We start from the raw sequence: 13,657 nt of genomic DNA on the forward strand, positions 1-13,657 counted from the left end.
CATGCTTTGTTTGTTCTTGAATTGAAGCTACATTAGAAAGTGTTGAGAACTTATTATCAAACTCTTTACATAAAATGACTGTGCACTATTGAATATCTATAGGTGTGTCAATAAAGTTTATTGTCTTTTTAATTCTATCTAGAATTGAAGTCAAATTCTTTTCAATAGACTTGACTAATTTCTTCTTCTCAATAATTTTACTCAAAGAAGATATGAGATTTTGTCCTTCATCTTCTTCATTAGATTGAACTACTACTACTGTAACCACTGCTACTTGAGTATATGGTGTAGAGGGTATTACTACTACTACCGGCAAGGGCACACTTGAAGTAGTTGCTTCAATACTAGATTCAATTTTCTTTTTATCAAGTGCATTGTATTCCTTAGGCTCCTAATCTTCTTCTTCATTAAATGAGCTACTATAGTCCACACTATTGCCAACAATGCTGGCACCAAAATCTTTGAATGGGTCCTCAATTCTATTAACTATCACATTGGTGCCATCTACTTGTATAGATTCATTACCAATGGTGATATGTGGTGAATCACTAGAAATTGGTGTTGCTACTGGTTGCTCAAAACTATGATGTGAACTTCCTACTATAGGACTTACTTCCTTTGTCTACACACATCCCTCAGACTCCTTAGGCAAAGGGCTTGCCTTCTCTACACTCTTTTCTAATAAAGGGCTTTCATTTTCTATCTATGCACTCTTCTTTTTCATAGTAGATATATATGTAACTATAGCTTTTTCAGTTTTCACATTTATTTATTCATAATTTCCTCCCATGAGGAGAATATATCTCCTTTTTTTTCTCAATAGAGGTGCTATAGCTTTCAAAATTTCTATTATCTCTTCCTCATTATTTATAATGCATAGTTTTTTCACCATATTTATTCTTATTTGCTTATCTTCCTCTTTTACTTTGTTTTTTCTATTTCTAAATCTATTATACAAGTCTTTAGATATCTATCCTCTTATACTATCAAACCTTCTATCTTTAAGAATCATATTTCTAACTACAACATTCTCTAATATTATTTTATCCATATTATTGTACAAATCATAGTATTGTTTTAATTGTGCAAAATTGTTGTCATTAATAATTTGCATTTTGAGATTCTCTACCTTGGGTTTCCACACTTTTAGTCTAGTTGAGGTCTTTTCTTCTTGATTAACTAGATCTATTGGTCTGTCACCAGTTAGTTCTTTAGATTCAAAAGAACTAATCTACAAGGTTCTTCTCTTCTTGCTTGGACCACTTGTTGTCTACTTGGCTCTTTTCTTAGGAGGGGTTCTAGTCCTTTCAAGTCTTTTAGACTTCCTATGTGTATGTGTTTCCTCAATATTTATTGGATTCCTTGGTGGTTGCTAATGCACAACTACTGCATATGACACATTAGGTGCTTGCACACTTGTTTGGACAATTGTGACCCATTTAGTAGGCCTTTCCACTACAATGGGTATAGGGGTCAATAGCTTACATTGACCAATGGACTTCATTTCCATGGCTATCCCTTTTACCTCATCAAATTCTTTTCTTGTCATTCTTGATTCTTTCAAAATGTAATTAATCACCTTTTCCACCTTCAAAATATTATCAGACTTTTTTTTAATTCTCTCATTTTCTCAAAATATGTCCCCCATCTAGGATATTTAGAATCAACTTCTGAGTGAAGGATTATCTATGCATACCCTTCAATCAATTCCTAACTCATTTCATAACCCATAGGTTTAATAAATTTGACTCAAGGAACTATAGCTTCCATGCAAGTGAAATCTATTTCAACCACAAAGCACTATTCATCCTTGTATTTTTCTACTAGTATATGAGGTATCCTATACCTTTTCTTTATTTCTACTTGGAAAGACTTCATTGCTCTTTCAATATTACTATCTCTATATAACAGAAAGGTTATTCTTCCTATGTATCCTTATCCTGATCATATTAAGAAATGTGTAGTTTATTGTAGACTTCTTTCAATGTCTAGATCATACTATTAATTGTACAACCTATGATACTCTTTCTAAAATCAATTATTCAAAACTAACAATTTGTTCCACTGAGAATGCTTAATTCTAGTAGGATGAGTCATAGATGATAAGTGAGTTTACTATCTTGTTAGGTACATCTTCTAGAGTTGTATCAGAGCTTTCAAGTTCCTTTGCCTTTACAAATGATCCCTTTAATTCATTTTTCATTTCTTCCTTCAGACTATCATTATTCCTTCTATTATTCCTTTTTTAATTTTGATTCCTATTTAGGTTTCTTCTATCTATTCTGCAAAACTTTTTTATGTGTCCAAAGTTATTATGTAGCTGACATAAAGGTACATTTCTTCTTTGTTCACTCTACTGGTCATCAGGTGTTCTAGAATTCCTTGGAATGTGTCCAAGATTGTTGCATCTATAACAAATAATTTGTCTTCTTTCTCCACTTTTATTACTACAAGATCTTCTTTTGTTTCCTACATGGTTAGTGTTCATATATACCCTACTATTTTCATTATTACTATCAAATTTAAGTTTCTTACAATCTACTGCATAATGACCATATCCATGACAATTATGACAATAAAATTTTGAAATAGGTTTGAAAGACTTAACTTTGTAATCATCTTTAGTGTGTTTAAGTTCATCACACCAGGCATGATATTCCTTCTATTGTTATCCATATCTTCATCAGATTCTATAACTTTCTCAGAGTGAGTAACATTATCTTTGTCTTTAGATGTATCATCTATCCTACTTAGATCCCTATTGACTTTAGGAATATTAGGTTCTTTTCTTTCAATAGATTTCTTAGTAGATTGTCCAAGAAAGAATCCAAGTATAGTCTTGTCATAACTAGGTCTTTGTGCACATATTTGTTCTTCAATCTTTCCACTGCTGGTATATAATTTCTCAAGTTATTTTTTGGTTTGTACCAGCTCACCTTTCATAATAGTGTTGCATTTCTCTAATTTTTCATGCTCTAATTTGATAGATTCCAATTTAGATGTTACCTTTCTTAATTGGGATCTTGGATCTGCATTTTTAGCTTTAATTTCAGAGTCATTCTTTCCTCCACTTTTCTTAAGACTTAGCTTAACTTCAACTATCTTTAACTCATATTTTAGGATCTCATTTTCTTTCTTCAGATCTTCAATATCATCATCACTAGTTTTCTTACTAGGTCCTTTTTTCTTTAGGTCATCTATCTTGTCCTTTGATTCACCAATGTAGGCTTTTGCATCTTTGTATCTATCTCTAAGACCATCTCTTTCATCTGTAATTAGATCAATCTATTCAAGAGCTTCTTCAAGATTCTTCTTCAAGTGTTCCATATTTATGGGGATCTTATTCAAGCTATTAAGCCTCTTATAAATAACTAGGCTCTAATACCAATTGTTAGAAATAGATAATATTGAGGGGAGATGAATCAATATTTTCAATTTTTTTGTCCACAACTGAATTTTATTAATTGCTTTTTTACATGCATAAAATAAAGAACCAATAGTGTATAAAAAAATAAACAACCATACTATAGGAGAACTCATAACACCACATTTTTTTAACTAGGGAAACCCTAGCCAAGGGAAAACCCTGGTGGGGATGGAACCCACAAGATGATTTACTATATAAAGTATTTGGTTAAGGATATTGACATTGTTAGGAGTCTACAAAGCATGTATAGTGTCTTTAGTCCCTATTAGGAGAATAGGTCTTTTTAGAAGCCTCAACCCTATTGTAATATCCTCCCCTGATTTGAACTTTGACTTGTAGAAATTTAACTTAAGGAATATTGACAAACACTTTGTATGCAAACTCATAAAGCTGATTTCCTCAATAAATTTCTTTCCAATGAGTAGATTTATGAACAACTATGAAGTGACATTAAAATGCATAATACACATCATAACATTTTCACAAACGCTTGACACACATTCAATAGTATATGAAAAATCTGGAAACTCTTTCAATCTGCTAATAAAGGGTGATTTTTAAATGTAGATGTGCACTTACAGCTGCCTTAAAGGCTACAACAACGATTCAGACTTGTATTCAATAATTATTATGCAAAATATCAAAATTTGACAGAAGAAACCTGGAATTAGTTGCCGTAGTATTTTGCAGATTTAGTCGGCTAGCCCTCCAAACTTCTAATCAGCTAGAAAAACAAGTAAACTTGATACCAACACTGTTCATGCGGTACTATAGCAAAATACTATTCATGCTGACTGTAGCAAAATACTGTTCATACGGCACTATAGCAATAACTAACTTCAGATCTGCACCTCAAACCCTTGTGAATTTCTTTATGCAAATGCCCCAAATGAAACCTAGTGTGTTTCCTGAAGTGAAAACACCCTTGATCCTCCTGACTGTGTCTTCCAACAGTGAAGAGAATGCTAGCAAAGAGGGATTCCATCCTCCAAGCCTGATAATCAGATATCCAGCAACATAACATTAATCTTTATCCAAGCATACAAAAAAAAACTCTTCCATTTCTTTTATAGTGTTCTCACAAGAGCTCAATCCTTCATTTTCTCAATGTGGGATAAAAAATAACTCCTTTTATGTACCTTATGTCTCCAATGTGTTATAAAAATAAAGGGAACTCTTTTAATTTAAATATTTTCCACAAACTATAGTCTATGCATTAATAAAGTTAAATATTTAAATTTAACTTTATAAAATGGCTTTATCAATGCATAACAAATCTTATCAATGATAAATAAGTTTTCCTGTCGATTTTAAACAATTACCATCGACATACCACTGTGACTGAATGTTTGGCCATGTCCAAGATGACTTACTATAAATAGTAAGTATGCCCAAAGTTGCCTCAGAACCCCTCAGAAAGACCTGTAACTAAAACTTTCTAGGCCAAATGGCCTCTAAGCTCCTTTAATGTCTTAGTTAGCCTACGGGACTATGGGGAAATAGGCTAATGACAACATCATGCTATGAATGCTAGAAAGGGGACATTACAGTTTGCCCTTCCCAAAATTGCTTGTCCTCAAGAAATTTCAGCTTTGGATGCTGCAATATCTGCTCATTTTCCCAAGTAGCATCCTCAACAGGTAGGTTCCTCCACTTCACTAGATACTCCCTGATAGTCCTCCTGCGAAGCACCCTCTCCCTGGAGTCAAGTATGGCCTCAGGAACCAAGATAAGCTTTCCCTCATCATCAAGAGGTGGCAATACTACTAAAGGCACCACATTGTGACCCAATGCCTTCTTAAGGCGTGACACATGGAACACATTATGCACTCTACTGTCTACAGGCAACTCCAACTCATAAGCTACTTCGCCCACTCTCTTGATTACTTTGAACGGTCCATAGTAGCATGGTTTCAATTTCTCTGCTCCACTCTTCTTGAGAGAGGACTGTCTATATGGCTGTAACATGAGGTACACCATATCTCCCACCTCAAAAGACCTCTCAACCCTGTGCTGATCAGCATATTGCTTCTGCTGATTTTGTGCTTTTTGCAAATTTTCCTTCAAGGATCGCATAATGTCCTGACACTCCTACAAAGTATCCTTGGCCTTAGGCACCTTGTTGTCCCCAAATAACAAATCCAAAAAATTAGGAGCATCATACCCGTACAATGCCATAAAAGGGGACATTTGAATTGACATATGGAAAGAGGTATTATAGCAGTACTCCCCTAGATGTAGCCACTTCACCCAAGCCTTCTGCTCTCCTGCAATGTAGTTTCAAAGGTACCCCTCAACCCATTTGTTCACTATCTCTGTCTGCCCATCAGTTTGGGGGTGGTAGCTTGTACTCGGAGTGAGCTCTGTTCCACATAACCTGAACAACTCCTCCCAAAAGTGGCTCATAAATCTACTATCTCTGTCACTGACTATGCTCTGTGGTATCCCATGTAGTCTGAATACCTCTCGAAAAAATAGTTTTTTTTTTTGTGCTACTAAATATGTAGACAAAATTGCAAAGAAATGTGCAAATTTTGTCAATCTGTCTACCACAACAAAGATACAATCCTGACCCTATGCCTTGGGGAGGCCTGTGATAAAATCCATGGAAATGCTATCCCACTTCTTCTCTGGTATGGGTAGGGGCTGTAGTAAACCACTTGGAAAAGAATGTTCCTATTTGTTCTGCTGACACATAGGGCATTCCCTAACAAACTGAAGCACCTCTGATTTGAGTCCTTTCCAAGTGAAGCACTCTCTCACCTGCCAATATGTCTTAAAGAATCTGGAATGTCCTTCCATTGGTGAATCATGAAATGCCCTCAAAATCTTCTGCTTCATAGCAGACCCGGGTACTAAATAAATCCTTTCCTTGAAGATGATCAGATCATTTACGACAGTGTATCAACTATCTTGAATAGCTCCCTCAATAATGCTAGATGCCCAACTATCCTTAGCATATTCTACCAAGATCATCTCTCTCCAATCATCCATGAATATCCCAATAGCAAGAAAATGAGGCCTTCTAGATAAAGCATCTGCAACAATATTTTTCTTCCCTTTGACATAGGCTATGTCAAAATCATAGGCCTATAATTTACTCACCCATTTCTATTGCCTGTCATTAAGGTCCTTCTATCCAAGGAAATGTTTCAAGCTATTATGATCTGTTTTTACTGTGAATCATCTTCCTACTAAGTACTGCCTGAACTTAGCTAGTGTGTGCATGATTGCTAGCATCTCTTTGTCATAGATGTTGTAGGTTCTCTCTACACCTCGTAATTTTCTATTCTCATATGTGATGGGATGTTTGTCTTGCATGAGAACAGCTCCTATTCCCTCTCCCGAGGCATCACACTGCAACTCAAAAGGCCTGGTGAAATTTAGAATGGCTAAAATAGGACATGTACTCATCAGCTCCTTAAACCTATCAAAACAATCCTGAGCCCTCTCTGACCACTTGAAACTATCTTTCCATGTCAAATCTGTAAGTGGTGCTTCTATCTGTGAAAATCCCTTCACAAATTTATGGTAGAACCCACAAAGCCTGAGAAATCCCTTGAGTTGTGAAGTGTTCCTTGGTGGTGGCCAATCCAGAATCGCCCTGATCTTGTCTAGGTCAACCCAAACACTTCCTGCACTAATAATATGCCCTAGATAGAGCAACTCTATCATCCCAAACTCACATTTACTCATCTTGGCATATAATGACTCCCTCTCTAGAATACTGAGCACTATATCAATATGCTTCAAATGTCCCTCCCAAGTACGGCTGTATATTAGTATATCATCAAAAAATATCAACACAAACTTCCTCAACTAATTTCTAAACACTCTATTCATACAGGACTGGAAAGTGGCAGGGGCATTTGTCAACCCAAAGGGCATGACTAAGAACTCAAAATGTCCATAGTGGCATCTAAAAGCTGTCTTCTCCACATCCACCTCTCTAACCCATATCTGATGGTAGCCAAATCTCAAATCAATCTTGGAGAAGTAGCATGCACCATGCAATTCATCAATAAGCTCATCGATGCACGGGATAGGGTATCGGTTCTTGATTGTCTTCTTGTTTAGCTCCCTATAATCAATGCACATCCTCATTGTACCATCCTTCTTCTTCACCAATACTATTGACGAAGCGAAAGGACTTTTTCTTGGCTGTATGTGCCCCATGTCAATCAACTCCTTAATTTCCTTTTCTATTTCATCCTTATATCTCTTCGGATGACGGTAAGGTGTGATGATAACTGGCTTAGCCCCTATCTCTAATTCAATAACATGCTCGATTCCCCTATCCGGGGGTCTCCCTGGAGGTATCTCACCAAACACCTTAGTATGTTTGGTTATTATTTTTTGTACATTAGGTGGATACTCTAGTTTATGCTGCTCTGTCATCTCAGGCATTACTCTAAACTCTGCTACCCACTGCACCTGATCATGTCTAAAGAAACTCTGTATCCGCTTGAGTGACACCACTCGAAGTATCCCATCTGACAAACCTCTGAGCACTATCTTCTTACCATTTGCCTCAAACCTCATTTCCATTTTCTCAAGGTTAAATGTAAACTCTACCAGAGACTTCATCCAGTTCATCCCAAGCACCATATCCTGATCACCAATGTTGACCAAAAACAAATCTCCTGTCATGTCATAATCTCCCAAACGAAGCTGCAAGTTGGAGATTTTCTTGGTACATTCAATTTTGAAGCCATCAGCAACCATCACCTTAAATCCCCTATGCTCCTCTATATGTAGCCCTATGCGTATCATAAACTTCTCATCAATGAAGTTATGTGTCACCCCTGTATCAATGAGTGCCACAACTCTCTGTCCATCCAAGGTTCCCCTAACTTTGAAAGTGATGGCCTCTTGTATACTTGACAACTGAGCTATTGTGCTATCACCGTGTGCTTCCTCCTGTGAAGAATTATCATCATCTCCATCTAATTCAGATGACTGCTCTGAATCTCCATCTATTGACTCTTCGGCTGAAAAGTACTCCATCTGCTTAGCTTTTGCTTTCAATGGACACTTATGTGACAAATCCCAAGGCTCCCTACAATGAAAACAAAGCTTCTTCTTCCTGAGATCATTAAGTGTCTCATTGTCCAACCTCTTACTTTCCTCCTTAGTTGGCTAAACCTCTTTATGAAAAGGTTTCCTTTCCTTATCTTTCCTTGAAGGGAAACTCTTTACCTAGAATTTATTTTTTGAAGATGAAGAGGAATCCATAAATAGAACTAGTATCCTCCGTTCAGATACATCTGTTACTAACACTGCAAGTTTTTGAAACTCTGAAATGTATGTTTCCAATGATCTCCACTGTTTAAGTTGAGCTAACTCCTTGAAATGGAGTTTTGGATCCTTCCTATCAAAACATTCAATCAACCTCTCTGTAAAATCCACATATGAGGTAATGTGTGCATGTCCCATAGTGACCATACCATGATGCCACCATTCGTGTGCTAACCCATCCAGATGAATTGTTGCATACTTAATAGCTTCTTCCTTAGGCATAGGGTTCAATTGAAAGTATGTGTCAATCTTTTGAACCCAAGCTCTTGTTGTAGACTTTCTTGAGCCATCATAATATGATAACTCAAGTCTCCCTACTTTCTTTCGTAGCTCATAGCTCTGGTTCTTGTCATGTCCACGTGGCATATGTTTCATCTGCACATCCATATACTCCCTAAAGGTAATTGCAGTAGTAAAATTTAGCCCTCCAGCTTCCCAATCTCTCCTCAATTGGTCCTGTATATCAGTAATCTAGGGCTCTGGTACAAGCTGCTCTAGAGCTCTAGGAGGAAATGCAGGAATCATGGGCCTTGAACTCACTATCCTAGCTCGCTAGGGTGCATGACCAAAATTGTTCCCAACTTGTTCATCTCCATTATGTGTCCCATCCTGATCATTTCCATTCTGATTGTTACCATTCTAATTATTTCCTCCACCCATGTTAGCATTCAACCCCATTTGATGAGCCATCATCTGCATCATAAGATCCAATCTCTGATTCTGTTCCTATGCCCTTTGTTCTGCTACTCACTGACCCTGTACCAAGGTCTCTAATAACTGTAAGAATATTTCCTCTCCAGGCTCTGGACGGGCATTCCTGCCTCCACCTAATCTTGTATTCCTGTCATTTCGGTCACCCATATTGTTGTCTTGATCAAAGAATACCTCCCCTGTGTCTGTATGACTGGATTCTATACCCCCCTATACGGATGAACAAGACTGTTTGCTTTGCAGGTCTGAACTCCTACTTTGTCTTGCTCTGGTATTGTGGAAATTATAAGGCCCCTGTCACATGCTCAAACATAAATGCTCTGATTTTAGTGTTTTGGCATTTCATCAAACACTTTCCCCTCTATCCGCTAGTTCCAAATTTCCTATAAGACCTCCATAGGATGGCAGGACTTATAACTCTGATACCACTGTAATATCCTCCCCTGATTTGAACTTTGACTTGCAGAAATTTAACTTAAGGAATATTGACAAACACTTTGTATGCAAACTCATAAAGCTGATTTCCTCAATAAATTGCTTTCCAATGAGTAGATTTACGAACAACTATGAAGTGACATTAAAATGTATAATACACATCATAACATTTTTACAAACACTTGGAACACATTCAATAGTATATGAAAAATCTGGAAACTCTTTCAATCTGCTAATAAAGGGTGATTTTTAAATGTAGATGTGCACTTACAACTTCCTTAAAGGCTGCAACAACTATTCAGACTTGTATTCAACAATTATTATGCAAAATATCAAAATTTGACAGAAGAAACCTAGAATTAGTTGTCGTAGTATTTTGCAGATGTAGTCGGCCAGCCCTCCAAACTTCTAATCAGCCAAAAAAAAAACTAAACTTGATACCAAAACTGTTCACGCCGTACTGTAGCAAAATACTGTTCATGCCAACTGTAGAAAAATACTGTTCATGCGGCACTATAGCAATAACTAACTTCAGATCTGCACCTCAAAACCTTGTAAATTTCTTTATGCAAATGCCCCAAATGAAACCCAGTGTGTTTCCTGAAGTGAAAACACCCTTGATCCTCCTGACTGTGTCTTCCAATAGTGAAGAGAATGCTAGCAAAGAGGGATTCCGTCCTCCAAGCCCAATAATCAGATATCCAGCAACATAACATTAATCTTCATCCAAGCATACAAAAAAAAAAACTCTTCCATTTCTTTTATAGTGTTCTCACAAGAGCTCAATCCTTCGTTTTCTCAATGTGGGATAAAACATAACTCCTTTTATGTACCTTATGTCTCCAATGTGTTATAAAAATAAAGGGAACTCTTTTAATTTAAATATTTCCCACAAACTATAGTCTATGCATTAATAAAGTTAAATATTTAAATTTAACTTTATAAAATGGCTTTATCAATGCATAACAAATCTTATCAATGATAAATAAATTTTCCTGCCGATTTTAAACAATTACCATCGACATACCACTATGACTGAATGTTTGGCCATGTCCAAGATGACTTACTATAAATAGTAAGTATGCCCAAAGTTGCCTCAGAACCCCTCAGAAAGACCTGCAACTAAAACTGTCTAGGCCAAATGGCCTCTAAGCCCCTTTAATGTCCTAGTTAGCCTACGGGACTGTGGGGAAATAGGCTTACGAAAACATCATGCTATGAATGCTAGAAAGGGGACATTACACCTATCAAGAGTTTCTTTAACTCTATTAGGAGTTGGTAGATCATATACAAATATGTGCAAGAAGTGCCCACTACCCTAACATGCAACTATATAATAAGTTCTAGAGATAAGTATACATACAATACTAAAATGTTTGTGGTACTTCAAAAATATTTTGATTATAAATTCTTCATGCAAAGAATGACTGTGAACATATCAATTTGCATCATTTCTCACATTGTATTGCTTCACATTATAACTCATAACATTGCATTTACTTATTACTCGCATTTCACAAGATCATATTAACTTTACAATTACAAGTTACACATCATCATTAGATTTCCACACTCAAACTTTACAAACGAAGTTCTTTACTTATACCAAACATATTGGTAAACTCTTTCTTTAGTTAGCTCACATAACATCCTTAGAGTTGGCTCACCAAGAAATAATAATTAAAACAATTAATCAGATCATTTAATACATTCTTTTGATATGCTCTGTTCTATGCTATAATATCACTACATCACTAATTCCTGCATAACTCAAACTCGGTTGGTCATATGGACATGCACAATGGTATACATCATTAGTATGATGTCATGCATCTCTAGTTAATTACATAAGAGAATATTCTAAGGAAATATTTTTCTATCAATAAATCTTTCATCCTACTATAATGCTATCTTATACTTAAACAAATTTCCTTCACAAATAAACATGACTAAACTGCAAAATGAATATGTTGCCATAAATGACAACCATATAACTTACCTTGTCTAATTGATTGGTCATTTTTCCAAAAAATTAATGTCCTTCTACTATAATCATTTATGAAAATTTTAAAAAAATAGACTTTGAGATTAAAGGAACTTTTACAGGACCAAATACATTGGAATGAATAAGATCCAAAACATCAAAAGATTTATGAGAAGGTAAAATTGAACATGATTTTTTTTATTGTAGACACAATGTTCACAAAATTTGAGCTCAAGATTACAATAATTTAACCCTTCCACAAGGTTCTTGTTCTTCAGGATTCTATGACCCATCTCACCAATGTGACCAAATCTCATACGTAACAACATGATCTTTTCTATACGAAGCTTTCCTTTCAATGTGTTTGCACCCTTAGGTACACATGTTGCACTACCATCAAAACTAATAACCATAATTTTCTATATTGCTTGTTTAGATGGTGGGGATGAAATGATATCTTCTCTCTTCTTTAAAGAACTATTACACTAACAAATGCATGCATCAAGCTAAAATAGAGTACCTCTCCTAGTACCCTAAGCAAGCACCATAGCTCCTCTCATCATCTTACATGCATATTTATAAAAAACAACTTGGACACCTACATCATTCAACATATTTATACATAATAGGTTTTGTGCCAAACCAGGGATGTGCATTACCCCATTGATCCCCTTTACCCATCCATCAGGGAATTTGATAGTGACCTATCCTTGTCCAACTATCTTTAGTTGAGAATAATTACCCAAGTACACCTTTCCACCATAAAAAACTTCATACTTTGAGAACCAACTTTGATTAGAGGTCATGCGGAAAGAAGCACCTGACTCTATCAACCATACATCATAAAATACATGCACTGCCAAGGCTACAACGAAAGCATTGCCATCTTCTTGAGATTTTTTTGAACTTGAATCTGAGGCCTTCTTATTCTTCTTTGGCTACTTACAATCTCTATGTAAGTGCCCATTCTTATCAAAATTCCAACATTTGGCCTTTGACTTGCTAGGAGTCTTTGATTTTCCATGGGATTTGGATCTACCCTTTCTAGACTTGTTGTCATTTTTCTTCCCTCTATTGTTGGATCTACCATGAATGACAAGAGCTTCCTTAGTCAAATCTGATGACTTTCTCCTCATCTCCTTAGATAACAACAAAGACACCACATCATCCATTTTGAAAGTGACTAAAGCATTTCTAAGAGCCATCACAAGATGGCCCCATTAATCTGGCAAGGAACATAACAGCGTCATACATTGATCCTCCTATATCTTGACACTAGATGATGTCAACTAAGTAATCAATAAATTCAAAGAATTTAGATGATCTATAATAGATCATATTTCCTCCATTCTCAAAGAATATAACTTCTTCCTTAGGAACAACTTATTCACTAGAGATTTGGCTTGATACATAGACCCAAGTTGTGTCCAAAAAATGCTTGTGGTCTTCTCATCAAGAATATTTAGGAGAACTAAATTAGCTAGATAGAGTCTAATGAGACCCTTAGCTTTTTTATCCTTGAGATCCCAATCTACTAGAGATATTGTTGTAGGTCTCACATCAAGTGAATTCATCTCCCATAAATGATGATTTTTAAGCAAGTCTTCCATCTTGATTTTTGACAACTCAAAATTATTGCCATTAAATCTCTCAACCTCCATTTTTTCAAATGATGAACTAGCCATCTCAATCTAAAAATAAGATTTATAATGCTCTGCAAAAAAACTCCCAATCAACTTGAGATTAGCTCAAAAAAACCCTACTAAACAACTAGGATCAAAAGTTGATGAAGCTTTGATATG

The sequence above is a fragment of the Cupressus sempervirens genome, chromosome 2 (genome assembly GCF_028749045.1).
Source record: "Cupressus sempervirens isolate cs-2001-9-10 chromosome 2, ASM2874904v1, whole genome shotgun sequence".
Taxonomy (NCBI): Eukaryota; Viridiplantae; Streptophyta; class Pinopsida; order Cupressales; family Cupressaceae; genus Cupressus; species Cupressus sempervirens.